At 46.0% G+C, this 26,231-nt stretch overlaps 14 non-coding genes across 14 annotated transcripts; all 14 read right to left on the bottom strand.

Annotated features, from left to right (window-relative positions):
* Positions 1 to 6,243: 6,243 nt before the first annotated feature.
* Positions 6,244 to 6,316, bottom strand: Trnak-cuu (transfer RNA lysine (anticodon CUU)). Its single transcript has one exon. It is a non-coding gene; the product is annotated as a tRNA-Lys (tRNA).
* Positions 6,317 to 7,770: 1,454 nt separating this feature from the next.
* Trnak-cuu (transfer RNA lysine (anticodon CUU)) lies at positions 7,771 to 7,843 on the bottom strand. Its single transcript has one exon. It is a non-coding gene; the product is annotated as a tRNA-Lys (tRNA).
* A 1,436-nt stretch (positions 7,844 to 9,279) lies between these two features.
* Trnak-cuu (transfer RNA lysine (anticodon CUU)) lies at positions 9,280 to 9,352 on the bottom strand. The gene has a single exon. It is a non-coding gene; the product is annotated as a tRNA-Lys (tRNA).
* Positions 9,353 to 10,808: 1,456 nt separating this feature from the next.
* On the bottom strand, positions 10,809 to 10,881 carry Trnak-cuu (transfer RNA lysine (anticodon CUU)). The gene has a single exon. It is a non-coding gene; the product is annotated as a tRNA-Lys (tRNA).
* Positions 10,882 to 12,338: 1,457 nt separating this feature from the next.
* On the bottom strand, positions 12,339 to 12,411 carry Trnak-cuu (transfer RNA lysine (anticodon CUU)). Its single transcript has one exon. It is a non-coding gene; the product is annotated as a tRNA-Lys (tRNA).
* A 1,454-nt stretch (positions 12,412 to 13,865) lies between these two features.
* On the bottom strand, positions 13,866 to 13,938 carry Trnak-cuu (transfer RNA lysine (anticodon CUU)). Its single transcript has one exon. It is a non-coding gene; the product is annotated as a tRNA-Lys (tRNA).
* A 1,435-nt stretch (positions 13,939 to 15,373) lies between these two features.
* Positions 15,374 to 15,446, bottom strand: Trnak-cuu (transfer RNA lysine (anticodon CUU)). Its single transcript has one exon. It is a non-coding gene; the product is annotated as a tRNA-Lys (tRNA).
* Positions 15,447 to 16,894: 1,448 nt separating this feature from the next.
* Positions 16,895 to 16,967, bottom strand: Trnak-cuu (transfer RNA lysine (anticodon CUU)). Its single transcript has one exon. It is a non-coding gene; the product is annotated as a tRNA-Lys (tRNA).
* Positions 16,968 to 18,412: 1,445 nt separating this feature from the next.
* Trnak-cuu (transfer RNA lysine (anticodon CUU)) lies at positions 18,413 to 18,485 on the bottom strand. Its single transcript has one exon. It is a non-coding gene; the product is annotated as a tRNA-Lys (tRNA).
* Positions 18,486 to 19,915: 1,430 nt separating this feature from the next.
* Trnak-cuu (transfer RNA lysine (anticodon CUU)) lies at positions 19,916 to 19,988 on the bottom strand. The gene has a single exon. It is a non-coding gene; the product is annotated as a tRNA-Lys (tRNA).
* Positions 19,989 to 21,421: 1,433 nt separating this feature from the next.
* Positions 21,422 to 21,494, bottom strand: Trnak-cuu (transfer RNA lysine (anticodon CUU)). Its single transcript has one exon. It is a non-coding gene; the product is annotated as a tRNA-Lys (tRNA).
* A 1,427-nt stretch (positions 21,495 to 22,921) lies between these two features.
* Trnak-cuu (transfer RNA lysine (anticodon CUU)) lies at positions 22,922 to 22,994 on the bottom strand. Its single transcript has one exon. It is a non-coding gene; the product is annotated as a tRNA-Lys (tRNA).
* Positions 22,995 to 24,430: 1,436 nt separating this feature from the next.
* On the bottom strand, positions 24,431 to 24,503 carry Trnak-cuu (transfer RNA lysine (anticodon CUU)). The gene has a single exon. It is a non-coding gene; the product is annotated as a tRNA-Lys (tRNA).
* Positions 24,504 to 25,942: 1,439 nt separating this feature from the next.
* Trnak-cuu (transfer RNA lysine (anticodon CUU)) lies at positions 25,943 to 26,015 on the bottom strand. The gene has a single exon. It is a non-coding gene; the product is annotated as a tRNA-Lys (tRNA).
* Between the last annotated feature and the right edge of the window lie 216 nt (positions 26,016 to 26,231).

Genomic DNA, 26,231 nt, shown 5'->3' with positions numbered 1-26,231 from the left:
AACAGTCACCATGCGAACTTTCCTCCATGGGAGTAATGTCTCAAGCAGTGTACGCTTTCCTCGTTCCCAGGAAGACCAGTAGTAGTTTCCGATGCACTTCAGGTGGCATTCTGGAATCTGCGGACTATCTAAGTGTTGATGAAACACAGAAATTGCGTCGGAATTGAATACAACAGTCACCATGCGCACTTTCCTCCATGGGAGTAATGACTCAAACAGTCTACGCTTTGATCTTTCCCTGGAGGACCAGTAGTAGTTTCCGATGCACATCTGGAGGCATTTTGTAATCTGTGGACGTTCAAAGTGTTGATAAGACACAGAAATTTCATCGGGATTGAATACAACAGTCACCATGCGCACTTTCCTCAATGGGAGTAATGTCTCAAACTGTCTACGATTTGATCGTTCCCTGGAAGACCAGTAGTAGTTACCAATGCACATCTCTAGGCATTCTGTAATCTGTGGACCTTGAAAGTGTTGATGAAACACAGAAATTGCCTCGGGATTGAATATAACAGTCACCATGCTCACTTTCCTCCATGGGAGTAATGTCTCAAACAGTCTACGATTTGATAGTTCCCTGGAAGACAACTAGTAGTTTCCGATGCACATCTCAAGGCATTCCGTAATCTGTGGACTATCAGTGTGTTGATGAAACGCAGATATTGCATCGGGATTGAATACAACAGTCACCATGAGCACGTTCCTCCATGGGAGTAATGTCTCAAACAGTCTTCGCATTGATCGTTCACTGAAAGATCAGTTGTATTTTCCGATGCACATCTGGAGGAATTCTGTAGTCTGTGGACCTTCAAAGTGCTGATGAAACAGAGAAATTTCATCGGGATTGAATTCAACAGTCACCATGCGCCCTTTCCTCTATGGGAGCAATGTCTCAAACAGTCTACGATTTGATCGTTCCCTGGAAGACCAGTAGTAGATTCCGTTGCACATCTAGGGGCTTTCTATAACCTGTGGACAATCAGAGTGTTGATGAAACACAGAAATTGCATCGGGATAGAATACAACAGTCACAATACGCACTTTCCTCCATGGGAGTAATGTTTCAAACAGTCTACGCTTTGATCGTTCCCTGGAGGACCACTAGTCGTTTATGATGCACATCTGGAGGCATTCTGTAATCTGTGGACGTTCAAAGTGTTGATAGTACACAGAAATTTCATCGTTATTGAATACAACAGTCACCATGCGCACTTTCCTCCATGGGAGTAATGTCTCAAACAGTCTACTCTTTGATCGTTCCCTGGAAGACCAGTAGTAGTTTCCGATGCACATCTGGAGGCATTCTGTAATCTGTGGGCCTTCAAAGTGTTGATGAAACACAGAAATTGCATCGGGATTGAATGCAACAGTCACCATGCGCACTTTCCTCCATGGGAGTAATGTCTCAAGCAGTGTACGCTTTCATCGTTCCCAGGAAGACCAGTATCAGTTTCCGATGCACTTCAGGTGGCATTCAGGAATCTGCGGACTATCTAAGTGTTGATGAAACACAGAAATTGCATCGGAATTGAATACAACAGTCACCATGCGCACTTTCCTCCATGGGAGTAATGTCTCCAACACTCTAGACTTTGACCGTTCCCTGGAATAACAGTTGTAGGTTCCGATACACATCTGGGGGCATTCTGTAATCTGTGGACTATCAGAGTGTTGATGAAACACAGAAATTGCATCAAGATTGAATAACACAGTAACCATGCGCACGTTCCTCCATGGGAGTAATGTGTCAAACAGTTTACGGTTTGATCGTTCCCTGGAAGACCAGTAGTAGATTCCGATGCGCATCTGGTTGCATTCTATTATCTGTGGACAATCATAGTGTTAATGAAACACAGAAATTGCCTCGGGATTGAATACAACAGTCGCCATGCGCACCTTCCTCCGTGGGAGTAATGACTCAAACAGTCTACGCTTTGATCTTTCCCTGGAAGACCAGTAGTAGTTTCCGATGCACATCTGGAGGCATTTTGTAATCTGTGGACGTTCAAAGTGTTGATAATACACAGAAATTTCATCGTTATTGAATACAACAGTCACCATGCGCACTTTCCTCCATGGGAGTAAAGTCTCAAACAGTTTACGCTTTGGTCGTTCCCTGGAAGACCAGTAGTAGTTTCCGATGCACATCTGGAGGCAATCTGTAATCTGTGGACCTTCAAAGTGTTGATGAAACACAGAAATTGCATCGGGATTGAATACAACCGTCACCATGCGAACTTTCCTCCATGGGAGTAATGTCTCAAGCAGTCTACGCTTTGATCGTTAACTGGAAGACCAGTAGTAGTTTCCGATGCACATCTCGAGGCATTCTGTAATCTGTGGACTATCTAAGTGTTGATGAAACACAAAATTGCGTCGGGACTGAATACAACAGTCACCATGCGCACTTTCCTCCGTGGGAGTAATGTCTCAAAGAGTCTACGCTTTGATCGTTCCCAGGAAGATTAGTAGAGGTTTGCGATGCATAGCTGGAGCCAATCTGTAATCTGTGGACCTTCAATGTGTTGATGAAATACAGAAATTGCATCGGGATTGAATACAACAGTCACCATGCGCACTTTCCCCCATGGGAGTAATGTCTCAAACAGTCTACGCTTTGATCGTTCCCTGCAAGACCAGTAGTAGTTTCCGGCGCACATCCGGAGGCATTCTGTTATCAGTGGACTATCAGAGTGTTCTTGAAACACAGAAATTGCATCGGGATTGAATACAACAGTCTCCATGGGCATTTTAATCCTTGGGTGTAATGTCTCAAACAGTCTACGCTTTGATCGTTCCCTAGAAGACCAGTAGTAGATTCCGATGCACATCTAGGGGCTTTCTATAACCTGTGGACAATCAGAGTGTTGATGAAACACAGAAATTGCATCGGGATAGAATACAACAGTCACAATACGCACTTTCCTCCATGGGAGTAATGTTTCAAACAGTCTACGCTTTGATCGTTCCCTGGAAAACCACTAGTCGTTTCCGATGCACATCTGGAGGCATTCTGTAATCTGTGGACGTTCAAAGTGTTGATAATACACAGAAATTTCATCGTTATTGACTACAACAGTCACCATGCGCACGTTCCTCCATGGGAGTAATGTCTCCAACACTTTAGGCTTTGACCGTTCCCTGGAATAACAGTTGTAGTTTCCGATACACATCTGGGGGCATTCTGTAATCTGTGGACTATCAGAGTGTTGATGAAACACAGAAATTGCATCTAGATTGAATACAACAGTAACCATGCGCACGTTCCTCCATGTTAGTAATGTGTCAAACAGTTTACGGTTTGATCGTTCCCTGGAAGACCAGTAGTAGATTCCGATGCGCATCTGGTTGCATTCTATAATCTGTGGACAATCATAGTGTTAATGAAACACAGAAATTGCCTCGGGATTGAATACAACAGTCGACATGCGCACCTTCCTCCATGGGAGTAATGACTCAAACAGTTTACGCTTTGATCTTTCCCTGGAAGACCAGTAGTAGTTTCCGATGCACATCTGGAGGCATTTTGTAATCTGTGGACCTTCAAAGTGTTGATAATACACAGAAATTTCATCGTTATTGAATACAACAGTCACCATGCGCACTTTCCTCCATGGGAGTAAAGTCTCAAACAGTTTACGCTTTGGTCGTTCCCTGGAAGACCAGTAGTAGTTTCCGATGCACATCTGGAGGCAATCTGTAAACTGTGGACCTTCAAAGTGTTGATGAAACACAAAATTGCGTCGGGATTGGATACAACAGTCACCATGCGCACTTTCCTCCGTGGGAGTAATGTCTCAAAGAGTCTACGCTTTGATCGTTCCCAGGAAGACAAGTAGAAGTTTCCGATGCATAGCTGGAGCCAGTCTGTTATCTGTGGACCTTCAATGTGTTGATGAAATACAGAAATTGCATCGCGATTAAATACAACAGTCACCATGCGCACTTTCCCCCATGGGAGTAATGTCTCAAACAGTCTACGCTTTGATCGTTCCCTGCAAGACCAGTAGTAGTTTCCGGCGCACATCAGGAGGCATTCTGTTATCAGTGGACTACCAGAGTGTTGATGAAAGTCAGAAATTGCATCGGGATTGAATACAAAAGTCACCATGCGCACTTTCCTACATGCGAGTTATGTCTCAAACAGTCTACGCTTTGATCGTTCCCTGGAAGACCAGTTGTAGTTTGGATGCACATCTGGAGGCATTCTTTAATCTGTGGACTATCTGAGTGTTCTTGAAACACAGAAATTGCATCGGGATTGAATACAACAGTCTCCATGGGCAATTTCCTCCTTGGGTGTAATGTCTCAAACAGTCTACGCTTTGATCGTTCCCTGGAAGACCAGTAGTAGTTTCCGATGCACATCTGGAGGCATTCTGTAATCTGTGGACCATCAGAGTGTTGATTATACACAGAAATTGCATCGGGATTGAATACAACAGTCACCATGCGCACTTTCGTCAATGGGAGTAATGTCTCAAACAGTCTACGCCTTGTTCGTTCCCTGGAAGACCAGTAGTAATTTCCGATGTACATCTGAAAGCATTCTGTAATCTGTGGACTTTCAAAGTGTAGATGAAACACAGAAATTGCATCGGGATTGAATACAAAAGTCACCATACGCATTTTCCTCCATGGAAGTAATGTCTCAAACAGTCTACGCTTTGATCGTTCCCTGGAAGACCAATAGTAGTTTCCGATGCACATCTTGAGGCATTCTGTTATCAGTGGACGACCAGAGCGTTGATGAAAGTCAGAAATTGCATCGGGATTGAATACAAAAGTCACCATGCGCACTTTCCTCTATGGGAGTAATGTCTCAAACAGTCTACGCTTTGATCGTTCCCTGGAAGACCAGTAGTAGTTTCCGATGCACATTTGGGGGCTTTCAGTAATCTGTGGACCATCAGAGTGTTGATTAAACACAGAAATTGCATCGGGATTGAATACAACACTCATCATGCGCACTTTCCTTCATATGAGTAATGTCTCAAACAGTCTACGCTTTGATCATTCCCTGGAAGAACAGTAGTAGTTTCCGATGCACATCTGGAGGCATTCTGTAATCTGTGGACTATCAGGGTGTTGATGAAACGCAGAAATTGCATCAGCATTGAATACAACAGTCACCATGCATACTTTCCTCCATGGGAGTAATGTTTCAAACAGTCTACGCTTTGATCGTTCCCTGGAAGACCACTAGTCGTTTCCGATGCTTATCTGGAGGCATTCTGTAATCTGTGGACGTTCAAAGTGTTGATAATACACAGAAATTTCATCGTTATTAAATACAACAGTCACCATGCACACTTTCCTCCATGGGAGTAATGTCTCAAACAGTCTACTCTTTGATCGTTCCCTGGAAGACCAGTAGTAGTTTCCGATGCACATCTGGAGGCATTCTGTAATCTGTGGACCTTGAAAGTGTCGATGAAACACAGATATTGCATCGGGATTGAATACAACAGTCACCATGCGAACTTTCCTCAATGGGAGTAATGTCTCAAGCAGTGTACGCTTTCATTGTTCCCAGGAAGACCAGTAGTACTTTCCGATGCACTTCAGGTGGCATTCTGGAATCTGCGGACTATCTAAGTGTTGATGAAACACAGAAATTGCGTCGGAATTGAATACAAAAGTCACCATGCGCACTTTCCTCCATGGGAGTAATGTCTCCAACACTTTAGGCTTTGATCGTTCCCTGGAAGAACAGTAGTAGGTTCCGATACACATCTGGGGGCATTCTGTAATCTGTGGACTATCAGAGTGTGACTCAAAAGGCGAACGAGTTACTTTCCGACGTTGTTTTAGATTTCCAAAATTCGACTTCTTCCTTTGAGGATGGAACTCACGACCCTTGGTTTACTAGTCCAGTGCTCTACCACTGAGCTAAAGAGGCGCGGCCTAGCGGTACCTCTGCGTACTTCGTCCTTACGGTCGTCTGGATCATCAGACTTCAGCTGACAACACTTCATATTACCGACTAATATTTGCAGCTATGGCGACCCATTACTGCTTGGCTACACATCTGACACGTAACCGATGTCCTCTCCAAACAACAACACTTGCATTTCAGAACATGTCTTTCACACATGTCTACAAAATCACCTTCACCTTCAAATACAGTTTCCTTGCGACTGACAGAGACGTAGGCAAAGTTTAAAGTTGCTATTTCCATTACATCACGTTAATCAGAAAAACGGTAATTTACATCTGCAGCGGAACAAAATTCCGTTTCGCCCAGCGTCTGGCTCGAACCCACGACCCTGAGATTAAGAGTCTTATGCTCTACCGACTGAGCTAGCCGGGCTGCTTCGGTGAATACTTGCCGGGCAGCACGTCACATAGTACTCGTTTGGGTTGGGTGGTCCCATAAAGAATCTCTCCATGTTGCCTAATGTTTTCCTAACGTCACACTCGTCACGTACTTCACTTTTATTTCATAATCATTTCTGAGAGGTAAGGAATTGCATGACAACCTGCAGAGCTAGTGGCGTCAAAATTAACACTCATACTTGATGTGACTCAAAAGGCGCACGAGTTACTTTCCGACGTTGTTTTAGATGTGCAAGTGCCAGTGGAAACTCGCGGTGACGGCACTCTGCCGACCATTTCGCTAGTTAACACCGGTCTTGTAGTGTGTGTTTCAAGCTCAAGAGCATCTCCAAGCAGAAAATGGTCAACAGCAACATTCAGACGGTTTCGTACTGCTCAAATGCTACATTAAAACGGTATGTTTCTTTTTCAGAACTGATAAAACACGAGCGTGACAGCATTCGAACCTGTAATCTTCAGATCCGAAGTCCGACGCCTTATCTATTAGGCCAAACAGTCACTGACGACCAAGTGCAACATGTATATGACTCATCTCGAAACGCTAACACCCCTGATAATTTGTGTTTTCGTTCTACACAGCCGCTGCCCTTGCTCTTTCCCACCCATTCGTTACATTCAACCTCTTATGTGACCGACCAAATATAGACTGGGAAACAAGACCACACACTTCATGCATACGGAATCGAAGGCAGGGCGTGCCTCGCCGCATTTGCCACGATGGCCATTTGCTACTTTTGCAGAAGCGGCGGCGTCGGCGGCGAAGGCGACGACGATGACGACGACGACGACGACGACCGCGAGAGGCTCTGACATATGTGAGTAATACATCTATAAAATGTAATTCACACTGCCTCGTCCCACCTTATGCTGAACCGCTTTGGCAAAGGCTTTATCTGCGCCATTCGCCTTAATCACATCTGAGAGTAATTCTTAATAAAAGGCATGTCGCTAATTGTTCGTCATCACAGATACTGTTTACTATACGGCCACGACGCGCAACTGATTTCCAAAATTCGACTTCTTCCTTTGAGGATGGAACTCACGACCCTTGGTTTACTAGTCCAGTGCTCTACCACTGAGCTAAAGAGGCGCGGCCTAGCGGTACCTCTGCGTACTTCGTCCTTACGGTCGTCTGGATCATCAGACTTCAGCTGACAACACTTCATATTACCGACTAATATTTGCAGCTATGGCGACCCATTACTGCTTGGCTACACATCTGACACGTAACCGATGTCCTCTCCAAACAACAACACTTGCATTTCAGAACATGTCTTTCACACATGTCTACAAAATCACCTTCACCTTCAAATACAGTTTCCTTGCAACTGACAGAGACGTAGGCAAAGTTTAAAGTTGCTATTTCCATTACATCACGTTAATCAGAAAAACGGTAATTTACATCTGCAGCGGAACAAAATTCCGTTTCGCCCAGCGTCTGGCTCGAACCCACGACCCTGAGATTAAGAGTCTCATGCTCTACCGACTGAGCTAGCCGGGCTGCTTCGGTGAATACTTGCCGGGCAGCACGTCACACAGTACTCGTTTGGGTTGGGTGGTCCCATACAGAATCTCTCCATGTTGCCTAATGTTTTCCTAACGTCACACTCGTCACGTACTTCACTTTTATTTCATAATCATTTCTGAGAGGTAAGGAATTGCATGACAACCTGCAGAGCTAGTGGCGTCAAAATTAACACTCATACTTGATGTGACACAAAAGGCGAACGAGTTACTTTCCGACGTTGTTTTAGATGTGCAAGTGCCAGTGGAAACTCGCGGTGACGGCACTCTGCCGACCATTTCGCTAGATAACACCGGTCTTTTAGTGTGTGTTTCAAGCTCAAGAGCATCTCCAAGCAGAAAATGGTCAACAGCAACATTCAGACGGTTTCGTACTGCTCAAATGCTACATTAAAACGGTATGTTTCTTTTTCAGAACTGATAAAACACGAGTGTGACAGCATTCGAACCTGTAATCTTCAGATCCGAAGTCCGACGCCTTATCTATTAGGCCACACAGTCACCGACGACCAAGTGCAACTTGTATATGACTCATCTCGAAACGCTCACACACCTGATAATTTGTGTTTTCGTTCTACACAGCCGCTGCCCTTGCTCTTTCCCACCCATTCGTTACATTCAACCTCTTACCTGACCGACCAAATATAGACTGGAAAACAAGACCACACACTTCGTGCATACGGAATCGAAGGCACGTCGTGCCTCGCCGCATTTGCCACGATGGCCATTTGCTACTTCTGCAGAAGCGGCGGCGGCGGCGGCGACGACGACGACGACGACCGCGAGAGGGTCTGACATATGTGAGAAATACATCTATAAAATGTAATTCAGACTGCCTCGTCCCACCTTATGCTGAACCGCTTTGGCAAAGGCTTTATCTGCGCCATTCGCCTTAATCACATCTGAGAGTAATTCTTAATAAAAGGCATGTCGCTAATTGTTCGTCATCACAGTTACTGTTTGCTAAACGGCCACGACGCGCAACTGATTCCCAAAATTCGACTTCTTCCTTTGAGGATGGAACTCACGACCCTTGGTTTACTAGTCCAGTGCTCTACCACTGAGCTAAAGAGGCGCGGCCTAGCGGTACCTTTGCGTACTTCGTCCTTACGGTCGTCTGGATCATCAGACTTCAGCTGACAACACTTCATATTACCGACTAATATTTGCAGCTATGGCGACCCATTACTGCTTGGCTACACATCTGACACGTAACCGATGTCCTCTCAAAACAACAACACTTGCATTTCAGAACATGTCTTTCACACATGTCTACAAAATCACCTTCACCTTCAAATACAGTTTCCTTGCGACTGACAGAGACGTAGGCAAAGTTTAAAGTTGCTATTTCCATTACATCACGTTAATCAGAATAACGGTAATTTACATCTGCAGCGGTACAAAATTCCGTTTCGCCCAGCGTGGGGCTCGAACCCACGACCCTGAGATTAAGAGTCTCATGCTCTACCGACTGAGCTCGCCGGGCTGCTTCGGTGAATACTTGCCGGGCAGCACGTCACATAGTACTCGTTTGGGTTGGGTGGTCCCATAAAGAATCTCTCCATGTTGCCTAATGTTTTCCTAACGTCACACTCGTCACGTACTTCACTTTTATTTCATAATCATTTCTGAGAGGTAAGGAATTGCATGACAACCTGCAGAGCTAGTGGCGTCAAAATTACCACTCATACTTGATGTGACTCAAAAGGCGCACGAGTTACTTTCCGACGTTGTTTTAGATGTGCAAGTGCCAGTGGAAACTCGCGGTGACGGCACTCTGCCGACCATTTCGCTAGTTAACACCGGTCTTGTAGTGTGTGTTTCAAGCTCAAGAGCATCTCCAAGCAGAAAATGGTCAACAGCAACATTCAGACGGTTTCGTACTGCTCAAATGCTACATTAAAACGGTATGTTTCTTTTTCAGAACTGATAAAACACGAGCGTGACAGCATTCGAACCTGTAATCTTCAGATCCGAAGTCCGACGCCTTATCTATTAGGCCACACAGTCACTGACGACCAAGTGCAACATGTATATGACTCATCTCGAAACGCTCACACCCCTGATAATTTGTGTTTTCGTTCTACACAGCCGCTGCCCTTGCTCTTTCCCACCCATTCGTTACATTCAACCTCTTACGTGACCGACCAAATATAGACTGGAAAACAAGACCACACACTTCGTGCATACGGAATCGAAGGCAGGGCGTGCCTCGCCGCATTTGCCACGATGGCCATTTGCTACTTCTGCAGAAGCGGCGGCGGCGACGACGACGACGACGACGACGACGACGACGACGACGACGACGACCGCGAGAGGCTCTGACATATGTGAGAAATACATCTATAAAATGAAATTCAGACTGCCTCGACCCACCTTATGCTGAACCGCTTTGGAAAAGGCTTTATCTGCGCCATTCGCCTTAATCACATCTGAGAGTAATTCTTAATGAAAGGCATGTCGCTAATTGTTCGTCATCACAGATACTGTTTACTATACGACCACGAAAGCAACTGGTTTCCAAAATTCGACTTCTTCCTTTGAGGATGGAACTCACGACCCTTGGTTTACTAGTCCACTGCTCTACCACTGAGCTAAAGAGGCGCGGCCTAGCGGTACCTTTGCGTACTTCGTCCTTACGGTCGTCTGGATCATCAGACGTCAGCTGACAACACTTCATATTACCGACTAATATTTGCAGCTATGGCGACCCATTACTGCTTGGCTACACATCTGACACGTAACCGATGTCCTCTCCAAACAACAACACTTGCATTTCAGAACATGTCTTTCACACATGTCTACAAAATCACCTTCACCTTCAAATACAGTTTCCTTGCGACTGACAGAGACGTAGGCAAAGTTTAAAGTTGCTATTTCCATTACATCACGTTAATCAGAAAAACGGTAATTTACATCTGCAGTGGAACAAAATTCCGTTTCGCCTAGCGTGGGGCTCGAACCCAAGACCCTGAGATTAAGAGTCTCATGCTCTACCGACTGAGCTAGCCGGGCTGCTTCGGTAAACATTTGCCGGGCAGCACGTCACACAGTACTCGTTTGGGTTGGGTGGTCCGATACAGAATCTCTCCATGCTGCCTAATGTTTTCCTAACGTCACACTCGTCACGTACTTCACTTTTATTTCATAATCATTTCTGAGAGGTAAGGAATTGCATGACAACCTGCAGAGCTAGTGGCGTCAAAATTAACACTCATACTTGATGTGACTCAAAAGGCGAACGAGTTACTTTCCGACGTTGTTTTAGATGTGCAAGTGCCAGTGGAAACTCCCGGTGACGGCACTCTGCCGAACATTTCGCTAGTTAACACCGGTCTTGTAGTGTGTGTTTCAAGCACAAGAGCATCTCCAAGCAGAAAATGGTCAACAGCAACATTCAGACGGTTTCGTACTGCTCAAATGCTACATTAAAACGGTATGTTTCTTTTTCAGAACTGATAAAACACGAGCGTGACAGCATTCGAACCTGTAATCTTCAGATCCGAAGTCCGACGCCTTATCTATTAGGCCACACAGTCACTGACGACCAAGTGCAACTTGTATATGACTCATCTCGAAACGCTCACACCCCTGATAATTTGTGTTTTCGTTCTACACAGCCGCTGCCCTTGCTCTTTCCCACCCATTCGTTACATTCAACCTTTTACGTGACCGACCAAATATAGACTGGGAAACAAGACCACACACTTCGTGCATACAGAATCGAAGGCAGGGCGTGCCTCGCCGCATTTGCCACGATGGCCATTTGCTACTTCTGCAGAAGCGGCGGCGGCGACGACGACGACGACGACGACGACGACGACGACGACGACGACGACCGCGAGAGGCTCTGACATATGTGAGAAATACATCTATAAAATATAATTCAGACTGCCTCGTCCCACCTTATGCTGAACCGCTTTGGCAAAGGCTTTATCTGCGCCATTCGCCTTAATCACATCTGAGAGTAATTCTTAATAAAAGGCATGTCGCTAATTGTTCGTCATCACAGATACTGTTTTCTATACGGCCACGACGCGCAACTGATTTCCAAAATTCGACTTCTACCTTTGAGGATGGAACTCACGACCCTTGGTTTACTAGTCCACTGCTCTACCACTGAGCTAAAGAGGCGCGGCCTAGCGGTACCTTTGCGTACTTCGTCCTTACGGTCGTCTGGATCATCAGACTTCAGCTGACAACACTTCATATTACCGACTAATATTTGCAGCTATTGCGACCCATTACTGCTTGGCTACACATCTGACACGTAACCGATGTCCTCTCCAAACAACAACACTTGCATTTCAGAACATGTCTTTCACACATGTCTACAAAATCACCTTCACCTTCAAATACAGTTTCCTTGCGACTGACAGAGACGTAGGCAAAGTTTAAAGTTGCTATTTCCATTACATCACGTTAATCAGAATAACGGTAATTTACATCTGCAGCGGAACAAAATTCCGTTTCGCCCAGCGTGGGGCTCGAACCCACGACCCTGAGATTAAGAGTCTTATGCTCTACCGACTGAGCTAGCCGGGCTGCTTCGGTGAATACTTGCCGGGCAGCACGTCACACAGTACTCGTTTGGGTTGGGTGGTCCCATACAGAATCTCTCCATGCTGCCTAATGTTTTCCTAACGTCACACTCGTCACGTACTTCACTTTTATTTCATAATCATTTCTGAGAGGTAAGGAATTGCATGACAACCTGCAGAGCTAGTGGCGTCAAAATTAACACTCATACTTGATATGACTCAAAAGGCGAACGAGTTACTTTCCGACGTTGTTTTAGATGTGCAAGTGCCAGTGGAAACTCGCGGTGACGGCACTCTGCCGACAATTTCGCTAGTTAACACCGGTCTTGTAGTGTGTGTTTCAAGCTCAAGAGCATCTCCAAGCAGAAAATGGTCAACAGCAACATTCAGACGGTTTCGTACTGCTCAAATGCTACATTAAAACGGTATGTTTCTTTTTCAGAACTGATAAAACGCGAGCGTGACAGCATTGGAACCTGTAATCTTCAGATCCGAAGTCCGACGCCTTATCTATTAGGCCACACAGTCACTGACGACCAAGTGCAACTTGTATATGACTCATCTCGAAACGCTCACGCCCCTGATAATTTGTGTTTTCGTTCTAAACAGCCGCTGCCCTTGCTCTTTCCCACCCATTCGTTACATTCAACCTCATACGTGACCGACCAAATATAGACTGGGAAACAGGACCACACACTTCGTGCATACGGAATCGAAGGCAGGGCGTGCCTCGCCGCATTTGCCACGATGGCCATTTGCTACTTCTGCAGAAGCGGCGGCGGCGTCGGCGGCGACGACGACGACGACGACGACGACGACGACGACCGCGAGAGGCTCTGACATATGTGAGAAATACATCTATAAAATATAATTCAGACTGCCTCGTCCCACCTTATGCTGAACCGCTTTGGCAAAGGCTTTATCTGCGCCATTCGCCTTAATCACATCTGAGAGTAATTCTTAATAAAAGGCATGTCGCTAATTGTTCGTCATCACAGATACTGTTTGCTATACGGCCACGACGCGCAACTGATTTCCAAAATTCGACTTCTTCCTTTGAGGATGGAACTCACGACCCTTAGTTTACTAGTCCAGTGCTCTACCACAGAGCTAAAGAGGCGCGGCCTAGTTGTACCTTTGCGTACTTCGTCCTTACGGTCGTCTGGATCATCAGACTTCAGCTGACAACACTTCATATTACCGACTAATATTTGCAGCTATGGCGACCCATTACTGCTTGGCTACACATCTGACACATAACCGATGTCCTCTCCAAACAACAACACTTGCATTTCAGAACATGTCTTTCACACATGTCTACAAAATCACCTTCACCTTCAAATACAGTTTCCTTGCGACTGACAGAGACGTAGGCAAAGTTTAAAGTTGCTATTTCCATTACATCACGTTAATCAGAAAAACGGTAATTTACATCTGCAGCGGAACAGAATTCCGTTTCGCCCAGCGTGGGGCTCGAACCCACGACCCTGAGATTAAGAGTCTCATGCTCTACCGACTGAGCTAGATAAGCTGCTTCGGTGAATACTTGCCGGGCAGCACGTCACACAGTACTCGTTTGGGTTGGGTGGTCCCATACAGAATCTCTCCATGCTGCCTAATGTTTTCCTAACGTCACACTCGTCACGTACTTCACTTTTATTTCATAATCATTTCTGAGAGGTAAGGAATTGCATGACAACTTGCAGAGCTAGTGGCGTCGAAATTAACACTCATACTTAATGTGACTCAAAAGGCGAACGAGTTACTTTCCGACGTTGTTTTAGATGTGCAAGTGCCAGTGGAAACTCGCGGTGACGGCACTCTGCCGACCATTTCGCTAGTTAACACCGGTCTTGTAGTGTGTGTTTCAAGCCCAAGAGCATCTCCAAGCAGAAAATGGTCAACAGCAACATTCAGACGGTCTCGTACTGCTCAAATGCTACATTAAAACGGTATGTTTCTTTTTCAGAACTGATAAAACACGAGCGTGACAGCATTCGAACCTGTAATCTTCAAATCCGAAGTCCGACGCCTTATCCATTAGGCCACACAGTCACTGACGACCAAGTGCAACTTGTATATGACTCATCTCGAAACGCTCACACCCCTGATAATTTGTGTTTTCGTTCTACACAGCCGCTGCCCTTGCTCTTTCCCACCCATTCGTTACATTCAACCTCTTACGTGACCGAACAAATATAGACTGGGAAACAAGACCACACACTTTGTGCATACGGAATCGAAGGCAGGGCGTGCCTCGCCGCATTTGCCACGATGGCCATTTGCTACTTCTGCAGAAGCGGCGGCGGCGGCGACGACGACGACGACAACGACCGCGAGAGGCTCTGACATATGTGAGAAATACATCTATAAAATGTAATTCAGACTGCCTCGTCCCACCTTATGCTGAACCGCTTTGGCAAAGGCTTTATCTGCGCCATTCGCCTTAATCACGTCTGAGAGTAATTCTTAATAAAAGGCATGTCGCTAATTGTTCGTCATCACAGATACTGTTTACTATACGGCCACGAAAGCAACTGGTTTCCAAAATTCGACTCCTTCCTTTGAGGATGGAACTCACGACCCTTGGTTTACTAGTCCAGTGCTCTACCACTGAGCTAAAGAGGCGCGGCCTAGCGGTATCTTTGCGTACTTCGTCCTTACGGTCGTCTGGATCATCAGACGTCAGCTGACAACACTTCATATTACCGACTAATATTTGCAGCTATGGCGACCCATTACTGCTTGGCTACACATCTGACACGTAACCGATGTCCTCTCCAAACAACAACACTTGCATTTCAGAACATGTCTTTCACACATGTCTACAAAATCACCTTCACCTTCAAATACAGTTTCCTTTCGACTGACAGAGACGTAGGCAAAGTTTAAAGTTGCTATTTCCATTACATCACGTTAATCAGAAAAACGGTAATTTACATTTGCAGCGGAACAAAATTCCGTTTCGCCCAGCGTGGGGCTCGAACCCACGACCCTGAGATTAAGAGTCTCATGCTCTACCGACTGAGCTAGCCGGGCTGCTTCGGTGAATACTTGCCGGGCAGCACGTCACACAGTACTCGTTTGGGTTGGGTGGTCCCATACAGAATCTCTCCATGCTGCCTAATGTTTTCCTAACGTCACACTCGTCACGTATTTCACTTTTATTTCATAATCATTTCTGAGAGGTAAGGAATTGCATGACAACCTGCAGAGCTAGTGGCGTCAAAATTAACACTCATACTTGATGTGACTCAAAAGGCGAACGAGTTACTTTCCGACGTTGTTTTAGATGTGCAAGTGCCAGTGGAAACTCGCAGTGACGGCACTCTGCCGACCATTTCGCTAGTTAACACCGGTCTTGTAGTGTGTGTTTCAAGCTCAAGAGCATCTCCAAGCAGAAAATGGTCAACAGCAACATTCAGACGGTTTCGTACTGCTCAAATGCTACATTAAAACGGTAAGTTTCTCTTTCAGAACTGATAAAACACGAGCGTGACAGCATTCGAACCTGTAATCTTCAGATCCGAAGTCCGACGCCTTATCCATTAGGCCACACAGTCACTGACAAACAAGTGCAACTTGTATATGACTCATCTCGAAACGCTAACACCCCTGATAATTTGTGTTTTCGTTCTACGCAGCCGCTGCCCTTGCTCTTTCCCACCCATTCGTTACATTCAACCTCTTACGTGACCGACCAAATATAGACTGGGAAACAAGACCACACACTTTGTGCATACGGAATCGAAGGCAGGGCGTGCCTCGCCGCATTTGCCACGATGGCCATTTGCTACTTCTGCAGAAGCGGCGGCGGCGACGACAACGACGACGACGACGACGACGACGACGACCGCGAGAGGCTCTGACATATGTGAGAAATACATCTATAAAATATAATTCAGACTGCCTCGTCCCACCTTATGCTGAACCGCTTTGGCAAAGGCTTTATCTGCGCCATTCGCCTTAATCACATCTGAGAGTAATTCTTAATAAAAGGCATGTCGGTAATTGTTCGTCATCACAGATACTGTTTGCTATACGGCCACGACGCGCAACTGATTTCCAAAATTCGACTTCTTCCTTTGAGGATGGAACTCACGACCCTTAGTTTACTAGTCCAGTGCTCTACCACAGAGCTAAAGAGGCGCGGCCTAGTTGTACCTTTGCGTACTTCGTCCTTACGGTCGTCTGGATCATCAGACTTAAGCTGACAACACTTCATATTACCGACTAATATTTGCAGCTATGGCGACCCATTACTGCTTGGCTACACATCTGACACGTAACCGATGTCCTCTCCAAACAACAACACTTGCATTTCAGAACATGTCTTTCACACATGTCTACAAAATCACCTTCACCTTCAAATACAGATTCCTTGCGACTGACAGAGACGTAGGCAAAGTTTAAAGTTGCTATTTCCATTACATCACGTTAATCAGAAAAACGGTAATTTACATTTGCAGCGGAACAAAATTCCGTTTCGCCCAGCGTGGGGCTCGAACCCACGACCCTGAGATTAAGAGTCTCATGCTCTACCGACTGAGCTAGCCGGGCTGCTTCGGTGAATACTTGCCGGGCAGCACGTCACACAGTACTCGTTTGGGTTGGGTGGTCCCATACAGAATCTCTCCATGCTGCCTAAAGTTTTCCTAACGTCACACTCGTCACGTATTTCACTTTTATTTCATAATCATTTCTGAGAGGTAAGGAATTGCATGACAACCTGCAGAGCTAGTGGCGTCAAAATTAACACTCATACTTGATGTGACTCAAAAGGCGAACGAGTTACTTTCCGACGTTGTTTTAGATGTGCAAGTGCCAGTGGAAACTCGCAGTGACGGCACTCTGCCGACCATTTCGCTAGTTAACACCGGTCTTGTAGTGTGTGTTTCAAGCTCAAGAGCATCTCCAAGCAGAAAATGGTCAACAGCAACATTCAGACGGTTTCGTACTGCTCAAATGCTACATTAAAACGGTATGTTTCTCTTTCAGAACTGATAAAACACGAGCGTGACAGCATTCGAACCTGTAATCTTCAGATCCGAAGTCCGACGCCTTATCCATTAGGCCACACAGTCACTGACAAACAAGTGCAACTTGTATATGACTCATCTCGAAACGCTCACACCCCTGATAATTTGTGTTTTCGTTCTACGCAGCCGCTGCCCTTGCTCTTTCCCACCCATTCGTTACATTCAACCTCTTACGTGACCGACCAAATATAGCCTTGGAAACAAGACCACACACTTTGTGCATACGGAATCGAAGGCAGGGCGTGCCTCGCCGCATTTGCCACGATGGCCATTTGCTACTTCTGCAGAAGCGGCGGCGGCGACGACGACGACGACGACGACGACGACGACGACCGCGAGAGGCTCTGACATATGTGAGAAATACATCTATAAAATGTAATTCAGACTGCCTCGTCCCACCTTATGCTGTACCGCTTTGGCAAAGGCTTTATCTGCGCCATTCGCCTTATTCACATCTGAGAGTAATTCTTAATAAAAGGCATGTCGCTAATTGTTCGTCATCACAGATACTGTTTGCTATACGGCCAAGACGCGCGAATGATTTCCAAAATTCGACTTCTTCCTTTGAGGATGGAACTCACGACCCTTGGTTTACTAGTCCAGTGCTCTACCACTGAACTAAAGAGGCGCGGCCAAGCGGTACTTTTGCGTACTTCGTCCTTACGGTCGTCTGGATCATCAGACTTCAGCTGACAACACTTCATATTACCGACTAATATTTGCAGCTATGGCGACCCATTACTGCTTGGCTACACATCTGACACGTAACCGATGTCCTCTCCAGACAACAACACTTGCATTTCAGAACATGTCTTTCACACATGTCTACAAAATCACCTTCACCTTCAAATACAGTTTCCTTGCGACTGACAGAGACTTAGGCAAAGTTTAAAGTTGCTATTTCCATTACATCACGTTAATCAGAAAAACGGTAATTTACATTTGCAGCGGAAAAAAATTCCGTTTCGCCCAGCGTGGGGCTCGAACCCACGACCCTGAGATTAAGAGTCTCATGCTCTACCGACTGAGCTAGCCGGGCTGCTTCAGTGAATACTTGCCGGGCAGCACGTCACACAGTACTCGTTTGGGTTGGGTGGTCCCATACAGAATCTCTCCATGCTGCCTAATGTTTTCCTAACGTCACACTCGTCACGTATTTCACTTTTATTTCATAATCATTTCTGAGAGGTAAGGAATTGCATGACAACCTGCAGAGCTAGTGGCGTCAAAATTAACACTCATACTTGATGTGACTCAAAAGGCGAACGAGTTACTTTCCGACGTTGTTTTAGATGTGCAAGTGCCAGTGGAAACTCGCGGTGACGGCACTCTGCCGACCATTTCGCTAGTTAACACCGGTCTTGTAGTGTGTGTTTCAAGCTCAAGAGCATCTCCAAGCAGAAAATGGTCAACAGCAACATTCAGACGGTTTCGTACTGCTCAAATACTACATTAAAACGGTATGTTTCTTTTTCAGAACTGATAAAACACGAGCGTGACAGCATTCGAACCTGTAATCTTCAGATCCGAAGTCCGACGCCTTATCCATTAGGCCACACAGTCACTGACGAACAAGTGCAACTTGTATATGACTCATCTCGAAACGCTCACACCCCTGATAATTTGTGTTTTCGTTCTACACAGCCGCTGCCCTTGCTCTTTCCCACCCATTCGTTACATTCAACCTCTTACGTGACCGACCAAATATAGACTGGGAAACAAGACCACACACTTTGTGCATACGGAATCGAAGGCAGGGCGTGCCTCGCCGCATTTGCCACGATGGCCATTTGCTACTTCTGCAGAAGCGGCGGCGGCGACGACGACGACGACGACCGCGAGTGGCTCTGACATATGTGAGAAATACATCTATAAAATGTAATTCAGACTGCCTTGTCCCACCTTATGCTGTACCGCTTTGGCAAAGGCTTTATCTGCGCCATTCGCCTTAATCACATCTGAGAGTAATTCTTAATAAAAGGCATGTCGCTAATTGTTCGTCATCACAGATACTGTTTGCTAAACGGCCACGACGCGCAACTGATTCCCAAAATTCGACTTGTTCCTTTGAAGATGGAACTCACGACCCTTGGTTTACTAGTCCACTGCTCTACCACTGAGCTAAAGAGGCGCGGCCTAGCGGTACTTTTGCGTACTTCGTCCTTACGGTCGTCTGGATCATCAGACTTCAGCTGACAACACTTCATATTACCGACTAATATTTGCAGCTATGGTGACCCATTACTGCTTGCCTACACATCTGACACGTAACCGATGTCCTCTCCAAACAACAACACTTGCATTTCAGAACATGTCTTTCACACATGTCTACAAAATCACCTTCACCTTCAAACACAGTTTCCTTGCGACTGACAGAGACGTAGGCAAAGTTTGAAGTTGCTATTTCCATTACATCACGTTAATCAGAATAACGGTAATTTACATTTGCAGCGGAACAAAATACCGTTTCGCCCAGCGTGGGGCTCGAACCCACGACCCTGAGATTAAGAGTCTCATGCTCTACCGACTGAGCTAGCCGGGCTGCTTCGGTGAATACTTGCCGCGCAGCACGTCACACAGTACTCGTTTGGGTTGGGTGGTCCCATACAGAATCTCTCCATGCTGCCTAATGTTTTCATAACGTCACACTCGTCACGTACTTCACTTTTATTTCATAATCATTTCTGAGAGGTAAGGAATTGCATGACAACCTGCAGAGCTAGTGGCGTCAAAATTAACACTCATACTTGATGTGACTCAAAAGGCGAACGAGTTACTTTCCGACGTTGTTTTAGATGTGCAAGTGCCAGTGGAAACTCGCGGTGACGGCACTCTGCCGACCATTTCGCTAGTTAACACCGGTCTTGTAGTGTGTGTTTCAAGCTCAAGAGCATCTCCAAGCAGAAAATGGTCAACAGCAACATTCAGACGGTTTCGTACTGCTCAAATACTACATTAAAACGGTATGTTTCTTTTTCAGAACTGATAAAACACGAGCGTGACAGCATTCGAACCTGTAATCTTCAGATCCGAAGTCCGACGCCTTATCCATTAGGCCACACAGTCACTGACGAACAAGTGCAACTTGTATATGACTCATCTCGAAACGCTCACACCCCTGATAATTTGTGTTTTCGTTCTACACAGCCGCTGCCCTTGCTCTTTCCCACCCATTCGTTACATTCAACCTCTTACGTGACCGACCAAATATAGACTGGGAAACAAGACCACACACTTTGTGCATACGGAATCGAAGGCAGGGCGTGCCTCGCCGCATTTGCCACGATGGCCATTTGCTACTTCTGCAGAAGCGGCGGCGGCGACGACGACGACGACGACGACCGCGAGAGGCTCTGACATATGTGAGAAATACATCTATAAAATGTAATTCAGACTGCCTCGTCCCACCTTATGCTGTACCGCTTTGGCAAAGGCTTTATCTGCGCCATTCGCCTTAATCACATCTGAGAGTAATTCTTAATAAAAGGCATGTCGCTAATTGTTCGTCATCACAGATACTGTTTGCTAAACGGCCACGACGCGCAACTGATTCCCAAAATTCGACTTGTTCCTTTGAAGATGGAACTCACGACCCTTGGTTTACTAGTCCAGTGCTCTACCACTGAGCTAAAGAGGCGCGGCCTAGCGGTACTTTTGCGTACTTCGTCCTTACGGTCGTCTGGGTCATCAGACTTCAGCTGACAACACTTCATATTACCGACTAATATTTGCAGCTATGGTGACCCATTACTGCTTGCCTACACATCTGACACGTAACCGATGTCCTCTCCAAACAACAACACTTGCATTTCAGAACATGTCTTTCACACATGTCTACAAAATCACCTTCACCTTCAAACACAGTTTCCTTGCGACTGACAGAGACGTAGGCAAAGTTTGAAGTTGCTATTTCCATTACATCACGTTAATCAGAAAAACGGTAATTTACATTTGCAGCGGAACAAAATACCGTTTCGCCCAGCGTGGGGCTCGAACCCACGACCCTGAGATTAAGAGTCTCATGCTCTACCGACTGAGCTAGCCGGGCTGCTTCGGTGAATACTTGCCGCGCAGCACGTCACACAGTACTCGTTTGGGTTGGGTGGTCCCATACAGAATCTCTCCATGCTGCCTAATGTTTTCATAACGTCACACTCGTCACGTACTTCACTTTTATTTCATAATCATTTCTGAGAGGTAAGGAATTGCATGACAACCTGCAGAGCTAGTGGCGTCAAAATTAACACTCATACTTGATGTGACTCAAAAGGCGAACGAGTTACTTTCCGACGTTGTTTTAGATGTGCAAGTGCCAGTGGAAACTCGCGGTGACGGCACTCTGCCGACCATTTCGCTAGTTAACACCGGTCTTGTAGTGTGTGTTTCAAGCTCAAGAGCATCTCCAAGCAGAAAATGGTCAACAGCAACATTCAGACGGTTTCGTACTGCTCAAATGCTACATTAAAACGGTATGTTTCTTTTTCAGAACTGATAAGACACGAGCGTGACAGCATTCGAACCTGTAATCTTCAGATCCGAAGTCCGACGCCTTATCCATTAGGCCACACAGTCACTGACGAACAAGTGCAACTTGTATATGACTTATCTCGAAACGCTCACACCCCTGATAATTTGTGTTTTCGTTCTACACACCCGCTGCCCTTGCCCTTTCCCACCAATTCGTTACATTCAACCTCTTACGTGACCGAACAAATATAGACTGGGAAACAAGACCACACACTTTGTGCATACGGAATCGAAGGCAGGGCGTGCCTCGCCGCATTTGCCACGATGGCCATTTGCTACTTCTGCAGAAGCGGCGGCGGCGACGACGACGACGACCGCGAGAGGCTCTGACATATGTGAGAAATACATCTATAAAATGTAATTCAGACTGCCTCGTCCCACCTTATGCTGTACCGCTTTGGCAAAGGCTTTATCTGCGCCATTCGCCTTAATCACATCTGAGAGTAATTCTTAATAAAAGGCATGTCGCTAATTGTTCGTCATCACAAATACTGTTTGCTATACGGCCACGACGCGCAACTGATTTCCAAAATTCGACTTCTTCCTTTGAGGATGGACCTCACGAGCCATGGTTAACTAGTCCAGTGCTCTACCACTGAGCTAAAGAGGCGCGGCCTAGCGGTACTTTTGCGTACTTCGTCCTTACGGTCGTCTGGATCATCAGACTTCAGCTGACAACACTTCATATTACCGACTAATATTTGCAGCTATGGCGACCCATTACTGCTTGCCTACACATCTGACACGTAACCGATGTCCTCTCCAGACAACAACACTTGCATTTCAGAACATGTCTTTCACACATGTCTACAAAATCACCTTCACCTTCAAATACAGTTTCCTTGCGACTGACAGAGACTTAGGCAAAGTTTAAAGTTGCTATTTCCATTACATCACGTTAATCAGAAAAACGGTAATTTACATTTGCAGCGGAAAAAAATTCCGTTTCGCCCAGCGTGGGGCTCGAACCCACGACCCTGAGATTAAGAGTCTCATGCTCTACCGACTGAGCTAGCCGGGCTGCTTCGGTGAATACTTGCCGGGCAGCACGTCACACAGTACTCGTTTGGGTTGGGTGGTCCCATACAGAATCTCTCCATGCTGCCTAATGTTTTCCTAACGTCACACTCGTCACGTACTTCACTTTTATTTCATAATCATTTCTGAGAGGTAAGGAATTGCATGACAACCTGCAGAGCTAGTGGCGTCAAAATTAACACTCATACTTGATGTGACTCAAAAGGCGAACGAGTTACTTTCCGACGTTGTTTTAGATGTGCAAGTGCCAGTGGAAACTCGCGGTGACGGCACTCTGCCGACCATTTCGCTAGTTAACACCGGTCTTGTAGTGTGTGTTTCAAGCTCAAGAGCATCTCCAAGCAGAAAATGGTCAACAGCAACATTCAGACGGTTTCGTACTGCTCAAATACTACATTAAAACGGTATGTTTCTTTTTCAGAACTGATAAAACACGAGCGTGACAGCATTCGAACCTGTAATCTTCAGATCCGAAGTCCGACGCCTTATCCATTAGGCCACACAGTCACTGACGAACAAGTGCAACTTGTATATGACTCATCTCGAAACGCTCACACCCCTGATAATTTGTGTTTTCGTTCTACACAGCCGCTGCCCTTGCTCTTTCCCACCCATTCGTTACATTCAACCTCTTGCGTGACCGACCAAATATAGACTGGGAAACAAGACCACACACTTTGTACATACGGAATCGAAGGCAGGGCGTGGCTCGCCGCATTTGCCACGATTGCCATTTGCTACTCCTGCAGAAGCGGCGGCAGCGACGACGACGACGACGACGACGACCGCGAGAGGCTCTGACATATGTGAGAAATACATCTATAAAATGTAATTCAGACTGCCTCGTCCCACCTTATAATGAACTGCTTTGGCAAAGGCTTTATCTGCGCCATTCGCCTTAATCACGTCTGAGAGTAATTCTTAATAAAAGGCATGTCGCTAATTGTTCGTCATCACAGATACTGTTTGCTATACGGCCACGACGCGCAACTGATTCCCAAAATTCGACTTGTTCCTTTGAAGATGGAACTCACGACCCTTGGTTTACTAGTCCAGTGCTCTACCACTGAGCTAAAGAGGCGCGGCCTAGCGGTACTTTTGCGTACTTCGTCCTTACGGTCGTCTGGATCATCAGACTTCAGCTGACAACACTTCATATTACCGACTAATATTTGCAGCTATGGTGACCCATTACTGCTTGGCTACACATCTGACACGTAACCGATGTCCTCTCCAAACAACAACACTTGCATTTCAGAACATGTCTTTCACACATGTCTACAAAATCACCTTCACCTTCAAACACAGTTTCCTTGCGACTGACAGAGACGTAGGCAAAGTTTGAAGTTGCTATTTCCATTACATCACGTTAATCAGAAAAACGGTAATTTACATTTGCAGCGGAACAAAATACCGTTTCGCCCAGCGTGGGGCTCGAACCCACGACCCTGAGATTAAGAGTCTCATGCTCTACCGACTGAGCTAGCCGGGCTGCTTCGGTGAATACTTGCCGCGCAGCACGTCACACAGTACTCGTTTGGGTTGGGTGGTCCCATACAGAATCTCTCCATGCTGCCTAATGTTTTCATAACGTCACACTCGTCACGTACTTCACTTTTATTTCATAATCATTTCTGAGAGGTAAGGAATTGCATGACAACCTGCAGAGCTAGTGGCGTCAAAATTAACACTCATACTTGATGTGACTCAAAAGGCGAACGAGTTACTTTCCGACGTTGTTTTAGATGTGCAAGTGCCAGTGGAAACTCGCGGTGACGGCACTCTGCCGACCATTTCGCTAGTTAACACCGGTCTTGTAGTGTGTGTTTCAAGCTCAAGAGCATCTCCCAGCAGAAAATGGTCAACAGCAACATTCAGACGGTTTCGTACTGCTCAAATGCTACATTAAAACGGTATGTTTCTTTGTCAGAACTGATAAAACACGAGCGTGACAGCATTCGAACCTGTAATCTTCAGATCCGAAGTCCGACGCCTTATCCATTAGGCCACACAGTCACTGACGAACAAGTGCAACTTGTATATGACTTATCTCGAAACGCTCACACCCCTGATAATTTGTGTTTTCGTTCTACACACCCGCTGCCCTTGCCCTTTCCCACCAATTCGTTACATTCAACCTCTTACGTGACCGAACAAATATAGACTGGGAAACAAGACCACACACTTTGTGCATACGGAATCGAAGGCAGGGCGTGCCTCGCCGCATTTGCCACGATTGCCATTTGCTACTCCTGCAGAAGCGGCGGCAGCGACGACGACGACGACGACGACGACGACCGCGAGAGGCTCTGACATATGTGAGAAATACATCTATAAAATGTAATTCAGACTGCCTCGTCCCACCTTATAATGAACCGCTTTGGCAAAGGCTTTATCTGCGCCATTCGCCTTAATCACGTCTGAGAGTAATTCTTAATAAAAGGCATGTCGCTAATTGTTCGTCATCACAGATACTGTTTGCTATACGGCCACGACGCGCAACTGATTCCCAAAATTCGACTTGTTCCTTTGAAGATGGAACTCACGACCCTTGGTTTCCTAGTCCAGTGCTCTACCACTGAGCTAAAGAGGCGCGGCCTAGCGGTACTTTTGCGTACTTCGTCCTTACGGTCGTCTGGATCATCAGACTTCAGCTGACAACACTTCATATTACCGACTAATATTTGCAGCTATGGTGACCCATTACTGCTTGCCTACACATCTGACACGTAACCGATGTCCTCTCCAAACAACAACACTTGCATTTCAGAACATGTCTTTCACACATGTCTACAAAATCACCTTCACCTTCAAACACAGTTTCCTTGCGACTGACAGAGACGTAGGCAAAGTTTGAAGTTGCTATTTCCATTACATCACGTTAATCAGAAAAACGGTAATTTACATTTGCAGCGGAACAAAATACCGTTTCGCCCAGCGTGGGGCTCGAACCCACGACCCTGAGATTAAGAGTCTCATGCTCTACCGACTGAGCTAGCCGGGCTGCTTCGGTGAATACTTGCCGCGCAGCACGTCACACAGTACTCGTTTGGGTTGGGTGGTCCCATACAGAATCTCTCCATGCTGCCTAATGTTTTCCTAACGTCACACTCGTCACGTACTTCACTTTTATTTCATAATCATTTCTGAGATGTAAGGAATTGCATGACAACCTGCAGAGCTAGTGGCGTCAAAATTAACACTCATACTTGATGTGACT

This window comes from Schistocerca gregaria, chromosome 8, assembly GCF_023897955.1.
Source record: "Schistocerca gregaria isolate iqSchGreg1 chromosome 8, iqSchGreg1.2, whole genome shotgun sequence".
In the NCBI taxonomy this organism is placed as follows: Eukaryota; Metazoa; Arthropoda; class Insecta; order Orthoptera; family Acrididae; genus Schistocerca; species Schistocerca gregaria.
Note: the sequence above shows the minus strand (reverse complement) of the source record. Positions and strands in the feature narration are given on the sequence as shown.